The following is an 18,051-nucleotide window of genomic DNA, read 5'->3' as shown; positions in this document are numbered from 1 at the left end:
GTAGGGTAGGGTCTCTGATGAGTAAGGTTTTTCCTAAAGTCTCCTCTATCCAAAGAGAAAATCTGAATTTATTGTTGTTGTTGTTGTTGTTGTTGTTTTACTGGTTCTGTAAATACCATATGTTTCTGTAGCCCCCTTAATTTCCAGCTCTAAAATTAACTGCCAAAGAAGTTACTGTGGTCCACATGGGAACTTGGCAAAATTGTCGTTGAAAGCAAGAAATCCCACCTGCTCAGTATCAAAAGTTTCTGGGTAAAATAACTGACTAAATATTAAGTAAAATGTTCAGTAAACTGTACTTCTGAGTACATAACACAGTTGCTCAGTAGTATTACTGAACAGAAGCAGGTGCTGAAGTTTGCAGAAAGGATGTATATCTTTCTGCAGTTCTTTTCTAACAGTTTCCTCATAAACATGGCGGCGGGCAGCTTGAGGTTCTCTAAATTCACCTGGGAGCTTTACCACAATACTGTTCTTTTTTTTTTTCCCCCAAGCGGATTCGTGGTTAAGGTGGGGAGGGCATCTCAGGAGAGCAATAATGGGTCTTCCCGGGAGAATGCAGGGTCTGTCTGCCCAAGGGCTGCCCAGGCAGCACTTGGAGTCGCTTTGGAGTGCCTCTAAATAAAGCCAGGTCCAAGCTGAGGATGGAGGCAGGATCTCCCCCTATTGACTGTCATGGAGAAGCGTGTAGAGGTGAGCACTGGGACCCAGTTGTGAGCTCCCTTCTAGGTTAGGAATCAAAATTAGAGGTTGACCAGATAGGAGCAGATTGTTCCCTGGCTGATTTGTGTGTCTGCATGCCTGAGGTTTTTGTTTATCTCCACTGGAGTTTTTGTTTATACACATTCTTCTATTCCATCCTCATAGCAATCATGTGTGGTGGGAAGGTTAGGGGTTACCGTTTTTCCCACTTTAGAATGGAGAAATGGGTTCAGACAGGTATGTGACCTGAGTTGTGGGGCCGAGTCATCTGATGCAAGTCTAGTCCTCATTCCTGGGATTTGACTGGCCTTGAGCTCACCTTTGGACATCCTTTTGGTTTTGGGGAGAGCCAGGCCTTTGTGTTTCTCTCTCCATATATGTATTTTAACCATTGACCTTTCTACTGTAGCCGATCTTCTTTTATCTGTCTTTTCAGTAAAAGGTATCTCCCCCTGAGATCTCTTCTACAAGGAGCCACAAATCACCAAAGAGTTGGAGGTTAATTAGGGGAAATAGGTAATAGTTTGTCTCTGACTCAAGACCTGAAACTGTAGCTGGGCACTTAACCCAAGACCAGAGCAAAAGTGATTATCTTGCAATTCCACATTAGTTTGGGATCAAGTTAATACTTAAAGTGATGTTAAAGGAAGTAAAAAGGTGTTCCCTTTTTATTGCTGATCTCACATTTGGAGTTTCTAAACCTTCTATTTTTCCATTCTATTCATCTAAGAGAAAACCAATGTTAGTAGTAGTCAATCAATTAGTGCTTTAGGGGACTTTTGCCTGCATGACTGCTGTTGCTGAACTGAAGTGCTGCATTTTGGAGAGGAAAGAGGATGGGGCTTTCTTTGTGCCTAAGTTTGTGGACAGGTGATACATTGAAGCAAATCAATTAAAAAAGCAGTGTTGGTATTGTTTGAGAGAGAGAAGGAGAATAAATGAATCATTTTGGTGATGTGTGTGTGTATGCATGTGTATCCATATCCATACATTTTTTGGTGCAACCCATTTTTTGGGTTACGAAAATGGGGTCAAACTACATGTGTAGTTTTGTAAACTTGTTTCATTTCTGGGCACATTTTTTTTAAATGCAGTCAATGGTGACCGCATTAGAATTTTGTGCCATATTTTATTTAGCCAATACTCTTTTGTACATTATGTATTTAGGATGTTTCCAGATGTTTCCTATTCTTATACAAATTGTATAATTGTGTGAAATTGAAAATGATATGTTTTACGTTTACTACGTATTGTCAGAGGCATCTTAGCAGAAAGTTTATACCAGTTTACAATCTCACCAGTAGAAAGCCTCAGCACCACTGGGCACTGTTGATATCTTTCATCTTGATTAATCTGATAGGTGAAAAATGATGTTTCCATGCTTTATTTGCATATCTTTATTTTTGCATGTTGATTGGTCATTTATAATTCTGTCTGGGTGAATTGCCTTTTTTCTCGGTACTTGGTTTGTCTTTTATTGATATGAAAAGCTCTTTGTATCATAGTAATTTTTATTCCTGGCTGTCATATATTTTATAAACAAATTTTCTAGTTTATCATTCCCCCTTTTGACCCTGATTGTGTCATATCTTGCCACACAAAACCTTAAAATTTAGGTAGTCAGATTTATCCATTTTTTCCTTATATATTGTATCTTTGGTGCCTTGCTTGAGGGACCTTCCAATCTCAAGGTAATAAATATAATTCAGCAGTTTTAAAAAACATTTAAATCTAGGGGCGCCTGGGTGGCTCAGTCGGTTAAGCGTCCGACTTCAGCTCAGGTCATGATCTCACGGTTTGTAAGTTCGAGCCCCGCCTCGGGCTCTGTGCTGACAGCTTAGAGCCTGGAGCCTGCTTCGGATTCTGTGTCTCCCTCTCTCTCTGCCCCTCCCCCACTTGCGCTCTGTCTCTCTCTGTCTCAAAAATAAATAAACGTTAAAAAAAAAATAAAAACATTTAAATCTTTAATCCATCTGAAATTTATTTTAGTATACAGAGTGAGGTTCGGGACAGAGGGGATCTTTTTTTTTTTTTTATTTCTTTAAATTAAGCTGTTAAATGGTTTTAGCCAGTTGTCCTATTAATATTCATTGACTTTTTTCCCCTAGTGGTTTGAATTATATACTGAATTAGATACCAAAGTCTATTTCTGAATGTTCTCCTTTGTTCTGCTGATCTATTTCTGTGCCAATACCACCTGTTCTAACTTTATTTTATTTTTTATTTTTTTTTATTAAAAAAATTTTTTTTTCAACGTTTATTTATTTTTGGGACAGAGAGAGACAGAGCATGAACGGGGGAGGGGCAGAGAGAGAGGGAGACACAGAATCGGAAACAGGCTCCAGGCTCTGAGCCATCAGCCCAGAGCCTGACGCGGGGCTCGAACTCACGGACCGCGAGATCGTCACCTGGCTGAAGTCGGACGCTTAACCGACTGCGCCACCCAGGCGCCCCTGTTCTAACTTTAAAATAGGATTTTTAGTACCAAGTGAAATTAAGTTACCACTCTTTCTGTTAATTCTCAGATTATTCTCAGATCTTATTATATATTTATTCATGTATACATATTTATTATACATAAACTAAGGAATTATTTGGTCATATTCCCCCCAAAATCTTATTTTTTTTGGTTGGAGTGGGGGGAATGTGGTCAATAAAGAGTGCTCCTATCTCACAACATGGAATGTATCTCCATTTAATTTTGTGTGTGTCCCTCTCTAGAGTATTCTAGTTTTCAGTTTACAAGGTAGCTTATGCTTATTTTGTGTTATGTATATCTAGGTATTTTCTATTTTGTTATCCTGGCCTCTTAAGTCACTGCCTCAGCTCCTGCCCCTGAACGTGTATCCCATGGCCTCTCACTGCTGGTGTTCCTGGAGATGTCCTGCCCTGGAAGTCTGTCCTTTTTTGGGAGAAGTCACACCAAGGTGTCTCCCCCAACATAATTACTTTCCCAGGTATCCACTGGACTCATGGGATCCTTCCATGCCAAATGGAGGACCGCCTGCTCTCACAGGTCACTCCAGCCACACAAGTTTCCTTATTCATTTGACCCTTTGTCCTCACATTAGTGGAAGTGTAGCTTGTTCCCAGTGTGGATCCCCCTTTTTTGTCCTATTGCTGCCCTGACAACCTCAGCTTCTTGACCCTTGAGTTTCTTATCTTTGGAATCCGCTACCAGGCCAGCGTGTCTTTCAAAGGTTTACGGGACGCAAGTCAGAAACTCTGAGTGTGGGGTCCCCTTGAAGCTTCTCTTTCCAGGCTGAGGAAAGATCCCCTTGTCATTGTGGTGGGGGATTGAAAATTCTTGGGACACCAATGGCTTTCTCCAAGGAATTTCTCTCTTTTGACCTTTTCCATTTAAATCACTTTACATCCTGGATATCAGGTGTCGTAAGACTATTTAAAAAACCTCATTTTAGAATGTGGAAGTATTGGCAACCTATTATTTTCAGTTTCTTAGAAATTTGGTCAAAACAAAAAGTCCAATTAGGGGTCAAAGGACATGAAACTATAGCTCACAAAAAAGAAATGCAAATGGCTCTAAAACATTTTTAAAAAAAGATGTTCAACCTCACTTTTAAGAAAAATGCAAATTAGTAAGATATCATTTCTTAGCTATCAATTTGAGGGAAATCCAGAAGTTTAACAACACACTCCACACACTCTCTTTTTTTTTTTTTTTTTTTTTTTTGAGAGAGCGATCATGAATGGGGTAGAGTGGCAGAGGGAGAGAGAGAGAATCTTAAGCAGGCTCAATGCCCAGCACAGAGCCCAACACGAGGCTCAATTCCATGACCCTGGGATCATGACCTGAGCAAAAATCAAGAGTCAGATGCTCAACTGACTGAGCCAGGTGCCCCCAGAAAACTTCCTTTTTTTTTAAATTTTATTTTTTATTTTTTTAAAATTTACATCCAAATTAGCATATAGTGAAACAATGATTTCAGGAGTAGATTCCTTAATGCCCCTTACCCATTTAGCCCATAACCCCTCCCACAACCCCTCCAGCAACCCTCAGTTTGTTCTCCATATTTATGAGTCTCTTCTATTTTGTCCCCCTCCCTGTTTTTATGTTATTTTTGTTTCCCTTCCCTTATGTTCATCTGTTTTGTCTCTTAAAGTCCTCATATGAGTAAAGTCATATGATTTTTGTCTTTCTCTGACTAATTTCACTTAGCATAATACCCTGCAGTTCCATCCACATAGTTGCAAATGGCATGATTTCATTCTTTTTGATTGCCAAGTAATACTCCACCACACACACACACACACACACACACACACACACACACACACACCACATCTTCTTTATCCATTCATCCATCCATGGACATTTGGGCTCTTTCCATACTTTGGCTATTGTTGATAGTGCTGCTATAAACATTGGGGTGCATGTGTCCCTTCGAAACAGCATACCTGTATCCCTTGGATAAATACCTAGTAGTGCAGTTGCTGGGTGATAAGGTAGTTCTGTGTTTAATTTTTTGAGGAACCTCCATAGTGCTTTCCAGAGTGGCTACACCAGTTTGAATTCCCACCAGCAATGCAAAAGAGATTCTCTCTCTCTGCATCCTTGCCAACATCTGTTGTTCCCTGAGTTGTTGATGTTAGCCATTCTGACAGGGGTGAGGTGGTATCTCATTGTGGTTGTGTTTTGTATTTCCTTTATGATGAGTGATGTTGAGCATTTTTTCATGTGTCAGTTGGCCATCTGGATGTCTTCTTTGGAGAAGTGTCTATTCATGTCTTTCACCCATGTCTTCACTGGATTATTTGTTTTGTGGGTGTTGAGTTTGATAAGTTCTTTACAGATTTTGGATACTAACCCTTTATCTGATATGTCATTTGCAAAGACCTTCTCCCATTCTATCAGTTGCCTTTTAGTTTTGCTGATTGTTTCCTTTGCTGTGCAGAAGCGTTTTATTTTGATGAGGTCCCAGTAGTTCCATTTTTGCTTTTGTTTCCCTTGCCTCTGGAGACTTGTTGAGTAAGAAGTTGCTGCAGACATGATCAAAGAGGTTTTTGCCTGCTTTCTCCTTGAGGATTTTGATGGCTTCCTGTCTTACATTGAGGTCTTTCATCCATTTTGAGTTTCTTCTTGTGTATGGTGTAAGAAAGTGGCCCAGGTTCATTCTTCTGCATGTCACTGTCCAGTTTTCCCAGCACCATTTGCTGAAGAGACTGTTTTTATTCCATGGATATTCTTCCCTGCTTTGTCAAAGATTAGTTGGCCATACGTTTGTGGGTCCATTTCTGGGTTCTCTATTCTGTTCCATTGATCTGAGTGTCTGTTCTTGAGTAAGTCTGGGATTGTGATGCCTCCTGCTTTGATTTTCTTTTTGAAGATCGCTTTGGCTATTCAGGGTGTTTTCTGGTTCCGTGCAAATTTTAGGATTATTTGTTCTAGCTCTGTGAAGAATGCTGGTGTTACTTTGATAGGGATTGCATTGAATATGTAGACTGCTTTGGGTAGTATCAACATTTTAACACTATTTGTTCTTCCTATCCAGGAGCATGGAATCTTTTTCCATTTTTTTGTGTCTTCTTCAATTTCTTTCATAAGCTTTCTCTAGTCTCCAGTGTATAGATTTCTCACTTCTTTGGTTAGATTTATTCCTAGGTATTTTATGTTTTTTTGTGCAACTGTAAATGGGATCGATTCCTTGATTTCTCTTTCTGTCGCTTCATTGTTGGTGTATTGGAATGCAACCGATTTCTGTGCATTGATTTTATATCCTGAGACTTTGCTGAATTCATGAATCGGTTCTAGCAGTTTTTTGGTGGAATCTTTTGGGTTTTCCATATAGAGTATCATGTCATCTGCGAAGAGTGAAAATTTGACCTCCTCCTGGCCGATTTGGATGCCTTTTATTTCTTTGTGTTGTCTGATTGCAGAGGATAAGACTTCCAATACTATGCTGAATAACAGTGGCAAGAGTGGACATCCCTGTCTTGTTACTGACTTTAGGGGGAAAGCGCTCAGTTTTTCCCCATTGAGGATGATATTATCATTGGGTCGTTCATATATGGCTTTTATGATCTCAAGGTATGTTCGTTCTACCCCTACTTTCTTGAGGGTTTTTATCAAGAAAGGATGCTATATTTTGTCAAATGCTTTCTCTGCATCTATTGAGAAGATCATCTGGTTCTTGTCCTTTCTTTTATTGATGTGATAAATCACGTTAATTGATTTGCAGATATTGAACCAGCCCTGCATCCCAGGTATAAATCCCACTTGGTCATGGTGAATAATTTTTTTAATGTATTGTTGGATCCAGTTGGCTAATATCTTGAGGATTTTTGCATCCATGTTCATCAGGGAAATTGGTCTATAGTTCTCCTTTTTAGTGGGGTCTCTGTCTGGTTTTGGAATCAAGGTAATGCCGGCTTCATAGAAAGAGTTTGGAAGTTTTCCTTCCCTTTCCATTTTTTGGAACATCTTCAAGAGAATAGGTGTTAACTCTTCCTTAAATGTCTGGTAGAATTCCCCTGGAAGGCCATCTGGCCCTGGACTCTTGTTTTTTGGCAGATTTTTGATTACTAATTTGATTTCCTTACTGGTTATGGGTCTGTTGAAATTTTCTGTTTCTTCCTGTTTCAGTTTTGGTAGTGTATAATGTTTCTAGGAATTTGTCCATTTCTTCCAGATTACCCATTTTATTGGCATATAATTGCTCATAATATTCTCTTATTGTTTTTATTTCTGTTTTGTTGGCTGTGATCTCTCTTCTTTCCTTCTTGATTTTATTTATTTGGGTCCTTTCCTTTTTCTTCTTGATCAAATTGGCTAGTGGTTTATCAATTTTGTTAAATCTTTCAAAGACCAGCTTCTGGTTTCATTGATCTGTTCTACTGCTTTTTTGGTTTTGATAGCACTAATTTCTGCTCTAATCTTTATTATTTCCTGTCTTCTGCTGGTTTTGGGTTTTATTTGCTGTTCTTTTTCCAGCTCCTTAAGGCATAAGGTTAGGTTGTGTATCTGAGATCTTTCTTCCTTCTTTAGGAAGGCCTGGATTGCTATATTCTTTCCTCTTATGACTGCCTTTGCTGCGTCCCAGAGGCTTTGGGTTGTGGTGTTATCATTTTCATTGACTTCCATATACTTTTTAATTTTCTCTTTAACTGCTTGGTTGGCCCATTCATTCCTTAGTAGGATGTTCTTCAGTCTCCAAGTATTTGTTACCTTTCCAAATTTTTTCTTGTTTTTGATTTCGAGTTTCTTAGTGTTATGGTCTGAAAATATGCATGGTATGATCTTGATCTTTTTGTACTTACTTAGGGCTGATTTGTGTCCCGGTATATGGTCTATTCTGGAGAACGTTCCATGTGCACTGGAGAAGACTGTATATTCTGCTGCTTTAGGATGAAATGTTGTGAATATATCTGTTTAAGTCCATCTGGTCCAGTGTGTCATTCAAAGTCATTGTTTCCTTGTTGATTTTTTGATTAGATGATCTGTCCATTGCTGTGAGTGGGGTGTTGAAGTCTCCTACCATTATGGTGTTACTCTCGATGGGTTTCTTTATGTTTGTGATTAATTGATTTATATATTTGGGTTCTTTCACATTTCGTGCATAAATGTTTACAATTGTTAGGTCTTCTTGCTGGATATACCCCTTGATTATGATATAATGCCCTTCTGCATCTCTTGATACAGTCTTTATTTTAAAGTCTAGATTGTCTGATATAAGTATGGCTACTCCGGCTTTATTTTGTTGACAATTAGCATGATAGATGGTTCTCCATCCCCTTATTTTCGATCTGAAGGTGTCTTTAGGTCTAAAGTGGGTCTCTTGTAAACAGCATATAGATGGATCTTGTTTTCTTATCCATTCTATTACCCTATGTCTTTTGATTGGAGCATTGAGTCCATTGACGTTTGGAGTGAGTACTGAAAGATATGAATTTATTGCCATTTTGATGCTCATTGAGTTGCAGTTTCTGGTGGTGTTCTCTGGTCCTTTCTAATCTTTTGTTGCTTTTGGTATTTATTTATATATATACATATTTTCTTTTCATCTTTTCTCCCCTCAGAGAGTCCCCCTTAAAATTTCTTGCAGGGCTGGTTTAGTGGTCACAAACTCCTTTAATTTTTGTTTGTCTGGGAAACTTTTTATCTCTTCTTCTATTTTGAATGACAGCCTTGCTGGGTAAAGAATTCTTGGCTGCGTATTTTTCTGATTCAGCACACTGAATATATCCCGCCACTGCTTTCTGGCCTGCCAAGTTTCTGTGGCTAGGTTTGCTGCAAACCTGATATGTCTTCCCTTGTAGGTTAGGGACTTTTTTTTCCTTGCTGCTTTCATGATTCTCTCCTTGCCTGAGTATTTTGTGAATTTGACTATGGTATGCCTTGTTGATGGTCAGTTTTTGTTGAATCTAATGTGGGTCCTCTGTGCTTCCTGGATTTTGATATCTGTGTCTTTCTCCAGGTTAGGGAAGTTTTCTGCTATGATTCGCTCACATAACCCTTCTACCCCTATTTCTCTCTCTTCCTCTTCTGGGACCCCTATGATTCTAATGTTGTTCCTTTTTAATGAGTCACTGATTTCTCTAGTTCTTAAAATTGTGCTCTTTTGCCTTAATCTCCATCTTTTTTTCTGCTTTGTTATTCTCTGTAAGTTTGTCCTCTATATCACTGATCCTCTGTTCTGCATTGTCCATCCTTGCCGCCGCTATATCCATCTGTGATTGCAGCTCAGTTATAGCATTTTTGATTTCATTCTGGCTATTTTTTACTTCTTTTATCTCTGCAGAAAGGGATTCTAATCTATTTTCGACTCCAGCTAGTATTCTTATTATCGTGATTCTAAATTCTGATTCAGACATCTTGCTTGTATCTGTGTTGGTTAAATCCCTGGCTGTCGTCTCTTCATGCTCTTTCTTTTGGGGTGAATTCCTTCTTTTTGTCATTTTGAAGGGAGAAAGGGAATTAATGAGGTAGAAAAATTGAAATTAAAAAAAGATTTAAAAAATATAAAAATTAAACACACACACACAAATCGAATAGATGATGCTAGATCCTAGGTGTGTTTTGGTCTGGGTGTTAAAAGTGGTTTGACAGATTCGAGAGAAAAAAAGGGGGGGGGGGTGGAAGGAAATCGTTTGAGAATTAAAAAAAATGAATACACTGAAGTAGACTAAAATGAGATGATGGGGGGGTAAAATAGAATTTGAAAAAATACATGCAAAAGGAAAGAATATAGTAGAAAAAATTAAAAATATTTTTAATAAAAATTAAAAATAAATATGAATTTTTTCATTGTCTGTATTTAAGAAAAAAGAAAAGAAATGAAAAAGAGAAGAATAAAAAAAAGAAAAAAAAGAAAAAAGAAATCGTTTGAAAATTTGAAAAAGTGAATACACTGTAGTAGACTAAAATAAAATGATGGGAGTAAGAATTTGAAAAAATTTACATAAAAGCAAAAAATATAGTAATAAAAATTAAAAATGTTTTTAAAAGAGATTGGAAATAAAAGTGAAGTTTTTCTCTTTCTGCATTCAAGAAAAAGAAATGAAAAAGACAAAAAAAAAAAGGAAATTGTTTGAAAATTTGAAAAGGTGAGTACACTGAAGTAGACTATAATAAAATGATGGAAGTAAAGTAGAATTTGAAAAAAAATTACACAAAAGTAAAAAATATAGTAATAAAACTTAAAGAGATATTTTTAATAAAAATTGGAAATAGAAATGAATTTTTTCTCTTTCTGTATTCAAGAAAAAGAATTGTAAAAGAGAAAAAGGAAAAAAAATATATAATAGATGAACCTGCTAACAGATTGAAGTAGGACTGAAATTGCTTTGTTTTCCCCTAGAAGTCAGTCTGTGTAGCTCTTTATAGTCCATAAATTAAGCCGGTATGAGGCTTGTGTTCTTGAAGAGCGAAGTTGGCCCATTTGGGCGGGGCTCGGTGTAACAGCTCCACTCTTCACTAGATGGTGCTGCTAGCCTACTGGGGTGGATTGTTGCAGTGCTCTTAGGTGCGTATGCGCATGCGCGGGAGCGGTGAAAATGGCGCCACCCAGTTACCCATTCTGTTCTCCCGGATCAGCAATCGTGTACCAGTCCTCTGTCTTCAGCTCTCGTCCACTCCCCACTTTTTCACTCTCTGTGACCAGGCCCCAGGCAGTACCTTCTCCCAAGTTTTGTCTCAGATGCGGCTGTTTTCCCCGGCCCCTTGCTAACGAAGGACGGTGGGTTTGACCCATTCAGCCCCTCTGCAGGGGGGTCTCACCGAGCAATGGCCGAATGTCGGCTGCAACCAGGAATGCCTGCTGGACCCTGCTGTTGCTGGTGCCCCGAGACTGCGGCCAGGTGCCAGCCCACCCCAGAAAAAGTTCATGAGACAGTGTAGCAGCAGCGTTTCAGGGATTATGGAAAATCACAACACACATCTGGCACCAGACTTCACCCTCAACGACCTTGCCCCAGTACCAGCGAATGTGGCTGCCTTCCGGGGTCTGCTGGGACCAGGTGGCTTCAACAGTCTCTATCAAATGTCCCTTCCAGCAGTGGAACCGCTTTTCCCCGTGTGGCCTCAGAACCTCCTGGACCCCACTCTGTTCCTGGGGATTCGCCCTTCCCACCAGAGCACCGCCAGGTATCGAGCTGCGGAGTTGCAGCCTTTGTGCTCCCCTTGTTTACAGTCTTAATGGAGTTTAAGCCCTCTCTCCTTTCTCCCTTTTTAGTTTAGTCCCTGCGGCTGTTTCCAATTTTCCACTTTCTCTCCAGCTGCTTTTGGGATTCCCGTATGCTCCCCCCTCCCCAGTCTCCGTCCTCTCTCCACCTGCAAAAGGGGTTCCTTACCTTTCGTGGCTTCTCGCTCCCCAAGTTCAGCTCTCCGCGCCGTGTACCTGCTGAATTCTGTGGTTCAGGTTGTGCAGATTGTTGTGTTAATCCTCCAATCAGTTTTCTAGGTGTGTAGGATGGTTTAGTGTTGGTCTGGCTGTATTTCGTGGATGTGAAAGACACAAAAAGCTTCCATGCTATTCTGCCATCTTGGCTCCTCCCCCAACATACTTCCTTTTGAGGCTGTGGGGAAGCAGGCACTCAAACATTGTTAGAGAGGTTATGGAATGGTACAACCTCTATGAAAAGGAAGGGAACCTGGCAATACTTACATTGCCTTTACCAGGTGCCTTTATCCTGTAACTCAGAATTCCCACTTCTTGTAGGTTCACTTGCATATGTTGAAAATGACACATGTACAGGGTTACTTGCTGTGACCTAGTTCATAATCAAAAAAGCAGAGAAACAACCCATATGCCTCTCCAGAGGAAATGAACAATGATATCTCCATGTAACACAGTGGAATAACCATGCAGTTGTGGAAAGGGAATGTAGAAGAGCTTTATGTACTGATATGGAGAAATTTGTAAGATATATTGTTTTTTTTTTAATGTTTATTTTTGAAAGGGAGAGAGACACACATCCAGTGTGAGTGGGGAAGGAGCAGAGAGAAGGAGACAACAGAATTCAAAGCAGGCTCCAGGCTCTGAGCTGTCAGCACAGAGCCTGACATGGGATTTGAACCCACAAACCATGAGATCATGACCTGAGCTGAAGTTGGACACTTAACTGAGACACCCAGGAATCCCTCTAAGATATATTGTTTTAATGAGAAGAGCAAGGTAGAGAATACTGGATATGGTATGCTATGCTTTGTGTAAGAGGGGAAATGAAAATATGTATTCAATTTTATATAAAGAAACACTGGAACAATAACAGTGAATTAATGAAAATGGTTACAAATAGAGCAAGGAATAATGGGGTGGAGGTGGACAGGGTGAAAGTGAGTCTTTTGAGTGTTTATCTTCTTATTTTGTTGTGATTTTTTTTTCATTTTATTTTAGAGCAAGGGAGCGCAAGCAGAGGGTTGGGGAAAAGGGAGAGAGAGAGAGACAGAATCTTAAGCAGACTTTATGCTCAGTATAGAGCCCAACACAGGGCTTGATCCCACAGCCCTAAGAGCATGACCTGAGCCAAAATCAAGAGTTGGACGCTCAACCGACTGACCCACCCAAGTACCCCACCAAAGTATTATTTTAAACAAAAATATTTTCCTCCTTAATTCTGTTGCCAGCTGTTAACTTAAACATTACATATTTGGCTTTCTTTCTTCTTTTTTTTAATGTGTATTTATTAATTTTTGAGAGAGAAATCGAGAGTGGGCAGGGGAGGGACAGAGAGAGAAAGAGGGAATCCCAAGCAGGCTCCACACTGTTAGCACAGAGCCCACTGCCAGGTTCGAACTCATGAACCATGAGATCATGACCTGAGCTGAAATCGAGTCAGGTGCTTAACTGACTGAGACACCCAAGCACCCCTACATATTTGGCCTTCTGAAATTTTCCCGAAGCTGCTTATTATTGAGTTCATTTTTCCTTGCTGCACAGTAGTGATTCAGATTTCTTAAAAGCTCTTTGTGAATCTTTGGTAATGTGACTTTGGGAGACAACTAGAAACTAGAAAGTGAATTTTTATAAGAGAAATATAGTAAAGACTATATATGCTTATAGCCATGTGTTGATTTTCTATTTGCTACGTATCAAATTACCACAAACTTAGTGGCTTAAAACAATACACACTTACTATGCCCCAGTTTGTATGGGTCAAGAGTCCAGGTTTAGTTTAGTTGGATTCTCTGCTCAAGGTATCACAAGTCTGCAGTCAAGGTATTGGCTAGGTTGCATTTTCAGCTGGAGGTTCGACTGAGGAAAATTTCTCTAACGTGCTTATATAGATTGTTGGCAGTGTTCATTTCCTTGTGGTTGTAGGGCTGGGTGGGGGGTCCCAACATTTTGCTGGCTGGTGGCTGGTGGCTCAGGTCCTAGATGTCTGGATGCCTGTTTGTCTGCCACATGGGCTTCCTGAACACAACTGTCTAGTTCATCAAGCCAGCAACGAGAGTCTATGGCTGCGGGGAGGTGTTCAGTCCCTCTTTTAAAGGGCTTTCATCTAAGTTAGGCCCACCCAGGATAATCTCCTTTTTAACTAACTAAAAATTGGGGCACCTGGGTGGCTCAATTGGTTAAGTGTCCGACTTCATCTCAGGTCATGATCTCATGGTTTGTGAGTTGAGCACCACATCAGGCTCTCTGCTGTCAGCGCAGAGCCTGCTTCAAATCTTCTGTCCCCCTCTCTCTGCCCTTCCCCTGCTCGTGTGTGCTCTCTCTCTCTCAAAAATAAATAAACGTTAAAAAATAATAAATTTAATTAAAAATTAACTAATTGGCCTTAATTATGTCTATAACATCCTTTCACTTGTGCTGTATTCTGTTGGTTAGAAATAAGTTCCAATGGAGGGGGACATCTGATGTGAACACTAGGGGGCAGGGATTGTGGGCCATTTTAGATTTCTGCCTACTACAAGTTGCTAAAGAAAAAAATCAATGATAAACTTTAAACCCCACCACAGTATTTCCTGGGTCCTTCTGACAGGGCTATTTGACTTTATGGCCAAACCCTAGGGCATAATTCTGTTCTCTCTAGGGAGAGGTGCCAAGGCTTACGGGAGTAGAAATGGTCAATGGCCCTGAGATTTTTAAGAAGGCAACTGGGTCTGTAAGACTGCTTTCTTAACTTTGACTGAATGCATTCACTTGGGTGAGGTACAGAGATTTTGGGGGAGGGAAAGGGTGCCATTTCTCTGTGTCCCTGGGTGCGTATCCTTTGGGTTAACAGGATTCAGGATTTGTGAGCGTGGCCTGAAAAAGTCTATCTCTGCCAGACTTGAGAGAAGTGGTGTGTGGCCCGGCGGGCTAGCTCTGTCCTATAGTCCCTGGAAGCGGCCATCCTGAGTCTTGGTGAACTGGGCAGAGTAAGGCAACATTGATCAGACTCAAGGCTTCCAGATGGCCAGAGCTCCAGGGATCAGAGCTGGAGAGCACAAAGGTCCTCCCCAGCCCCCAGGACCCTCCCTAGCCAAGGACTTGTTAGTAGGTGTATGCAGCAGAGAGTGGATGGGGCTGAGGGCAAAGCAGTCAAAACTCTTAGCCACCAGCTGTGACTCCCTGTGTCCAAAGTGCCTTCTGGTGAAGAGTGGACCCAAGAACCTGAAAGAGGGCTGAGTTTCAAGAGCCAAGGGAATTTGGCTTTTTGGGGGGTGGGTTGTGTTAGCTGCGGCTTGGGATCCTATAGAGATTAGCACCAGATGAGTCCAGGGCCCTTGTGGTTTGCAGGGACTTTGCCATGCTGGTGATGGTCAGGGACAGTGGGAGATACTTCACTATGTTGCCTTCTGGCTAAAGAAGGGCAGTGTGCAGGGCAGGGGAATTGTTATCATGGAACCTAGGGAGGGGCATTGGCTGGGCAGTCAAGTCCTGAGCTGAACAAGGAAGACCACGTGCTGGTCCTGGTTGCAGAACATACATGTCCACACTGTGTATGGCCCTGTAAGGGAGATGGTGCATGGGGCTGTCAGGTTCCAAGACTCCAGCCTGTCTCCAGCTTGCTACCAAGGGTACAAAGCAGCTGAGTCTGACTTGGCTGCCTGTGATCTGTGTTCATCAGCATTCTTACTGGATTTCTCTTGGAAAATTAATACATAGCCATCTGGTCTATCAGTCTGAGTTTGGTGCATCTGAAATAATTGGCTGGATTAGATAGAGGCTGAAGGAACTCCACAAAGGCAAAAGGACCAGCCCCATACCGATCTCATGAGACTATATCTCAGTCTCCATTTCCTCCATCTTCCTCCACTTCCCCTCGTTTCTACAGCCACTCCTCTGGCCTCCTCTCCCTCCACCCCCAGGCTGCTGCTGCTGAGCCCTGCAAGTCTCATGGAGAAGCCACTCAGATAGGGTTGGAGTTAGATGGAGAGCTGGAACCCACAGTGGAGATACAGCCGGGAGAGCATGGGAGGCTCAGTGAAAGCCAACCATAGAAAGATCAAGGCTTATAACATATAAAAGAAAGAGAGACCCACTTCTAGAGGGAAGGAAGTAGCCTGCCTTCCTGGAGGGATGCATGAAGCTGAACAGCCTTGGGGAGTTGACTGACGGCTGGGGAGTTGGCCTGGCAGTGTGGTCTGTATTGACTGTATTGCATACTTCACTTTCTAAGGTTGACCAGGGAGGTCATCGTCCTCAGCCTCTGCCTGCAAGTGGGTTGCCAAATGGCCCTTTATTGCCCATGCAGCTTTCATCAGCTTGGTCACCCAGGTGATTGCCCTCAATCCCTGAGACTTCACTGGTTTCCCATGAACATTGGGATCATAGTACCTCTTGTCTGCCACTGCAAGCTAGCCTGTGTTTTAGGAAACTCTAACAAACTTTCCAAATGGACTTATCTTTTTTGCTGTAGGACTTCTGCTTTGCATAATCACTTGCTTGGTCAGCCACGAGGCTGCATGCTGATAAATCAGAAGTAAAATAAGTTGTTTGAAGTGAGCGACAGGAAAAAGAACTGATTTTGAGCAGATACTTTCTGAGTGAAATGAGAGCCTGAGACATGAGTCTGAAGAACAGGATGCCAACTTTCAAGCATTTCAACCGGGAAGCTCCAAAATTCTCTGAGCTCAGTGAATTCCCATTTAATTCTGAGGAGGCTCCTCAGGGACCTAGTGAGGTTTTTTTTTTTGTTTTTGTTTTTTTTTACCATAACACAAGGGATGGGGTTTGATGCACAGTGAAGGAAATCATAGCTTAAGTTAGTCTGAGTTTTACCGTATTTTGGAAATGCTCCAAATAGGCCACATCCTCTAAGACCATAGTCTGTAGATTATTATTCTTTTTTATTATTCTCAGGAATAAACTTGCTGAATCACCACAGGTTTTTGTTTGTTTGTTTAATGTTTATTTTCTTTATTTTTGAGAGAGAGAGAGAGAGAGAGAGAGAGACAGAAATGAGCAGGGGATAAACGTTGAAAAAAAAAAAAGGGGGCGCCTGGGTGGCGCAGTCGGTTAAGCGTCCGACTTCAGCCAGGTCACGATCTCGCGGTCCGTGAGTTCGAGCCCCGCGTCAGTCTCTGGGCTGATGGCTCAGAGCCTGGAGCCTGTTTCTGATTCTGTCTCCCTCTCTCTCTGCCCCTCCCCCGTTCATGCTCTGTCTCTCTCTGTCCCAAAAATAAATAAACGTTGAAAAAAAAAATGAGCAGGGGAGGGGCAGAGAGAGAGGGAGACACAGAATCTGAAGCAGGCTCTAGGCTCTGAGCTGTCAGCACAGAGCCCAACTCAGGGCTCAAACCCACAAACCGTTAGATCATGACCTAAGCCAAAGTCATATGCTTAACTGACTGAGCCACCTGGGTGCCAGTGGTCTGCTTTTAGCTACTAGTTTCCCGTATGTCATTGTCCGGTTGGTTTGGAGCATCCTGGGTCCACCTTGAGCCCACTTTACAGCCTGTGTGGCATTTGGAGATGTGCATTATTGGTGGTCCTCCTTGCTAAGGATAAAGCTTTGGTGGCAATTTGAAATCACCGAGGAATGATGGATTTTTAGGAAAGGGTGGGAATAAGTGTCTAACCATTTGGGAAAAACTTGTTTGCAATAAATATGGCTAACAAAAGAGTTAAGAGCCCAATTACACGGAAGTCTTACACATCAGTAAGAAAAACTGTAAGCTCCTCCTGCAAGGGGGGAAGATGATCAGATAGTTCACAACAAGTCTGCTGACGTTTTTCTCTGGAAGTCATACCTGAATGTTTTAGTTTTTCTTGTACCAGTAAAAACAGAGCAACCGATGAAGAACATGAGAACATTGGAGTAGGAAGCCAGGTGAACATCAGACACAGCTGACCAACATTTTCACTATCTAAAGACTAGGTGTGATTTTCATCCTGGCTCACACAGTGTGTGTCTTCAATTTCTATATTTCCAGATAATTTTTTTTTTTTTTTGCCTACTACTCCTCTAATTGATGGCTTCCAATTGGTCACATCTCTCTGGGTCATATTTCTTAAACCCAAAGGAAGGCTTGATGTGTGTCCCCCATATTAAGCATGCTCGAGAAGCTTCCCCATATAGTTTCAAAGATATGAGACTGGAAGTGTAAAATCCAGTCCAGTCTGTTGTCAATTTATCATTCATTCTGAAACAAACTAGTGGGTTTTTTTGCTTTCCTTTTGACCCTGAATTTCCCCTGTATTGAGAAATCAGTCTAACCTTCATTTCACAACACCCAGCATATATCTGACTGAGTGCCTTCTGTGATGGGAGTTCAGAGTGACAAGCAGAATGACAGGAAGCAATGCAGGAGGCCAGCAAATCCACTACTCAGATGGATTTGGGGCTGGGCCTTGAATAATTAGTAGGATTTTGTCCAGTGGAGAAGACCAGGAGGGAAATGCTGGTAATGGGGGTGGGGGTATAAGAATGTGAACAAAGGCATGAAATTTCAATAAGATT

The 18,051-nt window shown here is 41.3% G+C and overlaps 1 protein-coding gene across 16 annotated transcripts in view; it reads left to right on the top strand.

Annotated features, from left to right (window-relative positions):
* The window catches only part of SUSD1 (sushi domain containing 1), a 288,718-nt gene that overhangs the window by 133,368 nt on the left and 137,299 nt on the right, over positions 1–18,051 (top strand). The window lies entirely within an intron of this gene.

The sequence above is a fragment of the Lynx canadensis genome, chromosome D4 (assembly GCF_007474595.2).
Source record: "Lynx canadensis isolate LIC74 chromosome D4, mLynCan4.pri.v2, whole genome shotgun sequence".
NCBI classification, from domain to species: domain Eukaryota; kingdom Metazoa; phylum Chordata; class Mammalia; order Carnivora; family Felidae; genus Lynx; species Lynx canadensis.
The sequence above is the reverse complement of the archived record's forward strand: the minus strand, read 5'-3'. Positions and strand labels throughout refer to the sequence as shown.